We start from the raw sequence: 6,718 nt of genomic DNA, 5'->3' as shown, positions 1-6,718 counted from the left end.
CTTCTCTGTGTGGGGCTCTTTTTTCCTGGGCTATGTCTCATACACAGTGCTAAGGACTTTTCACACATTACTTTTAATCCATGCAATAATGCTGTAAGGTAGGTGCTATCATTATACCCGTATTACAGATGAGGAAATTGAGGCTCAGAGAAGTCAAGGACTTGCGAAGATCACACAGATTCCAGATTAAAATTCAAGTATCTGACTGCAAAGCTAGTGTTCCTTCTACTATGTCATCTTGTTTTCTTTTCCTTGAATAGAAGTAAGAATGAGGCTAGATGACTCTTGGGATGGGGGTAGAAACACAGGCTTTCAGTGATGTAAGTCCTTGTGCTCTAGGGCAGTTCACTAGGGAATATGAACGCAGTCATGACATAGGCTTATGGGATGTGACATGAGGAGTTCACATACAATGTTACTGTCACTCACGTGAAGGAGGGTCACCGTGGGCTTAAGATCTCTATGATCTCTATGAGGTTGTCATTAAGGATTAGGCTGTATTTTTTTTTGTTTTGTTTTGTTTTGAGACAGAGTCTCACTCTTGCCCAGGTTGTGGTGCAGTGGTGCGATCTTGGCTCACTGCAACCTCTGCCTCCTGGGTTCAAGTGATTCTCCTGCCTCAGCCTCCTGAGTAGCTGGGATTACAGGCATGCACCACCACACCTGGCTAATTTTTGTATTTTTAGTAGAGACGGGGTTTCACCATGTTGGCCAGTCTGGTCTTGAACTCCTGACCTCAGGTGATCTGCCCACCTTGGCCTCCCAAAGTGCTGGGATTACAGGTGTGAGCCACCGCGCCTGGCCAGGTTGTATTTTGCCCCAAAATTAATTAAGAAAGGAGTAGCATCGTTAGGAAGGACATTTTCTCTCCCTCCCTCTCCTGTTCCTCCTCCTCCTCATCCTCCTCATCCTCCTCCTCCTCCCCTCTTTATCAATTTCCTCCCTACCCACTAGGTTAATTTTGTTTAATTTTACAAGTATTTAAAATTACCCGGCATCTGGAATTGCCGGGTAAGGCCAATCCCTGGAGAGGGATTTATGTTTCCAACAAAGATGATTCCTGCCCATTAGGGTCTCACTGCATACAGGCAGAGACAGACACATGCATACAAGACAGTGACACGAAGTGAAACAAAAGCGCCTAAAAGTACTATGAGAAAATAAGGGATGATAATAATAGCTAACACGTATTCAGGCCAGGTTAAGAGTTTTGCATGGATTTCCTCAATTAATCCTCACCACAACCCTATGAGGCAGGTACTAGCATCATTTCCCATTTTATAGCTAGTTTACTGGTTACTAGGTCACCCAGCTAGTTCACCTTAGAACTAGATCCTCACATTGGGCTGGTGCACCTTTCGCCTCCCCACCTAGCAAAGTCCCAGCCTTCGTGCCCCCATCAGATCCCACCTGGTCCATGAAGCTTCCCAGACATACCCATTTGGAGACAGTGGAGTCCAGTGGTTAAGCACAGACACCTCAATGCCAGACATTCCTTTCACCCTCCCAGCACTTGATCTCTGTGGGTGGGGTGGGATGGAGGAGCAGCTTTCATAAGCCCTTAGGGGATTTCTGTGTGAGGACCAGAAGCAGACCCTGAAATGAGGATTCCCTGCAAATGACTTATTAAAGAAGTGCTCTGAGGACAGCTGGTAAGCAGAGTGCGGGGGAGGGGGGCGCAGAAGAGGAAAGGGGAGGAAATCTGTCAAGGGGGCAATTGCAGATAAAGTCCTGGAGAGGGCAGCTTCAGCCTGGCCCCGCCCACTGGGAGCTCTGGAGTCTAAGGCTAGCCTGGTGAAGGACAGGGAGCCAGGCTTTCACAGTCCCACCTGCCAGTGGTTGGTGAGGGCGCTCCCTGGGAGGACTGAAGTCCTAGGCTTTCCACCTGTATCGGCAAAGGCCTCCTCCAAAGAAGAGCTGCAGGCTCTGGTTGCTGGAAGAGAAGGCACAGGAGGAGGCGGGAGCGATCTGAGATGTAGGGCACTGACACTGCGCTATAGAGGGGCATCCGGACCTCCACATGGAGAAGGGCAGGCTGCCCAGACCGTTCCCACAAACCCCCCGCACCCGTCTGACCTCCCTTCCCCATCCTTCCACCCCTACTCCAGTCTTACTCTATTTCAAGTTTAAAAAATGCTGTCCTAGATTCTTCAATGGATGTGGAGTTATCCCCTGATAGAGAGAGGAACAGTGGCTTGAGGAAAGTGGAAATCCAACTGGAAGTCTATTAAAGATCGACAAAAGTCAGGTGTGATGGTTCACACCAGTAATCCCAGCTACTTGGGACGCTGGAGTGGGAAGATCCTTTGGGCCTAATTCAAACCAGCCTCTGACAAGTGAGACCCTATCAGAGAGAGAGAGAGAGAGAAACAATGTCCCAGGCACTGAGGGCCTACGAAGGCAGCCATTACTTATTATGTGTTATATAATGTCTATTGGGTGGTAACTGTGTGGCAGGTGGATTCTCTCTCTTAATCCTCACCCCCAGGTCACTGGAATCCAGAGCCCACGCTGTTAACCACCTTTTGATACGTCTCCCTTTATGATTAGGTGTATCAATACAGTTCATTCAGGGGAGCAGAGCCATTATGGGTATTATGGGAATAAGGGCTTTACTACAAGAATGACACTTTCCCCAAAGACTGAAGGAGCTGGAAAAGTGAAAGTCTGCAAGGAACTGTGGGATACTCCAAGAGGAGTCACAAATGGGTGGAGGACTAGGTGAAACCTATCTGCTGGGCACCTCTGTCTGTCATAGCATCTGACTAGAAGATTTCCACAGAGGAATGGCTGACACTCCCACTCTGCCTTCCAAATCTCACCCCAGGTCCTCTTTTGGCCAACTCTAACTCAGAGCCTTGTTGGTAGGGCGTTCTGGAAGTGTACTTTCCAATTTAACCAAATCGATTTAGCACAATCCAGCACATTATAAAATCTTCAAAGTAGGTGAGATATAGCTGACTAAAAGTCCAGGATGCAGAATAAAGTTTGGGCCACATTTTTGTATGTTTATCTCCCTTTTTTAATGGCTGCATGACATTTTATAGAATATTGGTCAGTATTTTATGTATACAGTAGCATTTAGAAACACTGGAAAAATAGTAAATCCTTCAGAGCTGCACTTCAAGGACTAAGCAGAGTGTCTGGCATGCAGTAGATGCTCAGCAAATATTGGATGAATGAATGGATGCTGAATGACTAGAGTTCTTGCAGGGCAACATTTTGCCCAGGACAAAATCGCTCAGGGGCAGGAAGTGGCCTCGTTCTCCCAGGTAAGGGGGAGGTAATTCTACTCACCAATATGCCACTACTTTCAGTCTTCTGGCTAGCACCCAAATGGGATGAAAACTCCCTGTTTACTGCTTCGAAGAGGAAATGATCACCACCTCTTTGGGGTGTCTTCTTTGCTCATGAAGATCCCCTTAATTGTACTTCCTCATGTGCAAAAGTGGGGCCCCAACCGTCTTCCTTGGCCACAGCTGATTGAACCATGATTAGATACCTGAACACAGCTGGGCCAATCAGATTCTCCCTTCTGGGAATTTGGAATTGGGACCTAAATAAATAAAAAACATTTAACAAAACAAGCATAGATAACTAAAGGGGGGTAGAAAGATTATTACTAATGAATTAAGATAACTGACAGGCAACTTAGGCAAAAGATATTTTAGTTTCTTACATTACACTCTACATCAAAAAAATTTTGAATGTTTTTAGAGGCTGGGTGCTGTGGCTCATACCTGTAATCCCAGTACTTTGGGAGGCAGAGGTGGGTGGATAACTTGAGGCCAGGAGCTCAAGAGCAGCCGGGCCAACATAGCAAAACCCCGTCTCTACTAAAAATACAAAAAATTAGTCGGGCATGGCACATGCCTGTAATCCCAGCTACTTGGGAGGCTGAAGCATGAGAATCGCTTGAATCTAGGAGATGGAGGTTGCAGTGAGCCAAGACTGCCCCACTGCACTCCAGCCTGGGCAAGAGACTCTGTCTCAACACAAGAAAAGAAAAGAAAAGAAGCAAACCACAGAGATAAAATATTCACAAAGGACTCATCCAGAATATTTGAAGAATAAGACAAGCAAAAGACAACCAATAGAAAAATGGACATAAGACTTCAACAGAGGATACTAAAATGACCAATAAACATACAAAAAGATGTTTGACTTCATTAATCAGCAGGAAAATGCAAATTAAAACCACAATAAGTTGTAATTACACACAGCAAAATGGATAAAATTTAAAAAGCTGACAATATCAACTGTTGGTAAGAATGTGGGAAAACCAGAACTCTCTCTCACTGATGATGGCAATGTCAACTAGAACAAACACTGTGGAACTATCTACTATTTGGGAATATCTATCAAAGCTGAGCATATATATGTAACTTATCACACAGCAGTTCCAGTCTTACTTATACACCCAAGAGAAATGCATACTTCTTTTTACCAAAAGACATGTACAAGAATATTTACCGCAACACTATTCATTATGGCTCAAATCTAGAAACTTCCGAGTACATTGTGGTATAGTGACATTGTGGAATACTATACAGCAATGAGAATGAGTGAACTACAACTAATACATTCAACCTGGATGAATCTCACAGATATGTTAAATAAAAGAAGTATGTACTATATAATTCCATTTATATAAAGAAAACGCAAAACTAATCTCTACTGTTGAGGTCAGGCTAATGGTTATCTTTGAGGGATAGTAACTGGCAACGAATATGGGGGATTCTGGAGATGCGGATAATGCTGTTTCTTGATCTGAATCCAGGTAACAGTCATTCCATTTGTGAAAACTTCATTGAACTGTACACTTACAACACATCCTCTTTTCCTCACTACATACTATGCTTCACCATAAATTTTTTTTTTTTTTTTTTTTTTTTTTTTTTTTTTTTTGAGACGGAGTCTCGCTCTGTCGCCCAGGCTGGAGGGCAGTGGCGCAATCTCGGTTCACTGCAAGCTCCGCCTCCCCGGTTCAGGCCATTCTCCTGCCTCAGCCTCCTGAGTAGCTGGGACTACAGGAGCCCACCACCACACTCCGCTTTTTTTTTTTTTTTTTTTTCTCTTTAGTAGAGACAGGGTTTCACCATGTTAGCCAGGATGGTCTTGATCTCCTGACCTCGTGATCCGCCCGCGTCAGCCTCCCAGAGTGCTGGGATTACAGGCGTGAGCCACCGCGCCCGGCCACTTCACCATAAAATTTTTAAAAATAATTTTTAGGAGCTCTGTTACTGGTGGAGGGTGCCCAGGTTCTTGGCATTTTGAACAAAGAATTGGACAAAACGTACAAAGCAAGGAAACAATGAAGCAACAAAAGCACAGATTTATTGTACACCAAAGAACATTCCTTGCGGTAGGAAGGGCCCAAGCAAGCAGCAATTACAGAATTTTCTGGGGTTTAAATACCTTCTAGAGGTTTCCCATTGGTTACCTGTTGTACACCCTATGTAAATGAAGTAGTGGCCAGCGATCAGACTGATTGGTTGCAGGAGGGGACCAATCAGAGGCTGAAGTAAAGTTATGACGTTATACCCATGCAACTAAAGACTTGGCCTGCCACCAGCCTGACTGATTGCCCGCGGGGACCAGTCAGAGGTACTTTCAATTTTTTATCTGCCACCCAGAAGAGGGATTAGCTTCTGGTCCTTTTGTTACTTGGGCTAGAAAGTTGGGGTTTTCCTTTTGATTTAGTTTTAGGAAGTCAGCCTGAATCGGCCTTAGGTTCCCTGTCTCCAGACCCTATTTTCCTGCCTCGTAGCTTTTAGGAGATTAATGCCTGCCTGCAGACAACTTCCTCATTTAACTTTCACAACACCCCTGAAGCAGCAAGATCCTGGCGAGGCAGAGAGCCTCTCAAGCTTTTTTGGATGAATATTTTCCAAGTCTGAGTTTACATAGGTAAAGAAATGTAAGCAGTTTTTTGTTTTTGTTTTTGTTTTTTTTAACGGAAGTGGCTGCTGGAGTGGAGATGGGAATGGGTAGGACTTTAGCCGCTCCAGTAGCCATTAACGCCTCACCCTGGTTATCCTTAAAAAATTCGATTAAAAAAAAAAGTTCTTAATATATAAACATGACCTCAGCCATCCTATATATACATCAACATAAGAAAAAGGTCCCGTGCTTTTTATGGGAACAGCTTCAAGACAGGTATCCCAGTCCCCGGCCCCTCCCCAGCCCCCTTGCAATCAGATCCTTGTCTTCTAAAACCTGCCGCACCTAAGAGCGCTGCCTGAAGGCCGGTTTGGCCTGTTGACTCCTGGTTTTGACTGTTGGTGATTTAAGCGATTGGAACTGGAAGCACCATTTGACAACATTTTGTAAATCATTACTTCTGAGGTTGTTATGACGACGGAGTGTGGCAGTCCGGCTTCACCTGTGGCAGCAGCTTAGGTCCCTGCCCTCCTGCAGACCACACTTCACCGACAGCAGGACTCAGGTTTTATACACTCAGGTTTTATACAAGTCTCTACTCGCCATTGCTTACGTCCAAGAACCCAACCTACCAGGTTTAAACGATTTCCAGTCACATACCTGAGCCACCACCACCTTATCCTGAAGGGATTTTTGGGTATAATGCAAATCGATTGACCGAACATTTATTTACTTATTCAAGACACAAACTAAGAGATGGGGTGTAACTGATTATCTAATTTGTTAATTTAGTCAATAATATGCCAGCATTGTGCAGGGAATTACAGGGAATAGG

This window comes from Gorilla gorilla, chromosome 12 (genome assembly GCF_029281585.2).
Source record: "Gorilla gorilla gorilla isolate KB3781 chromosome 12, NHGRI_mGorGor1-v2.1_pri, whole genome shotgun sequence".
NCBI lineage: Eukaryota > Metazoa > Chordata > Mammalia > Primates > Hominidae > Gorilla > Gorilla gorilla.
The sequence above is the reverse complement of the archived record's forward strand: the minus strand, read 5'-3'. Positions refer to the sequence as shown.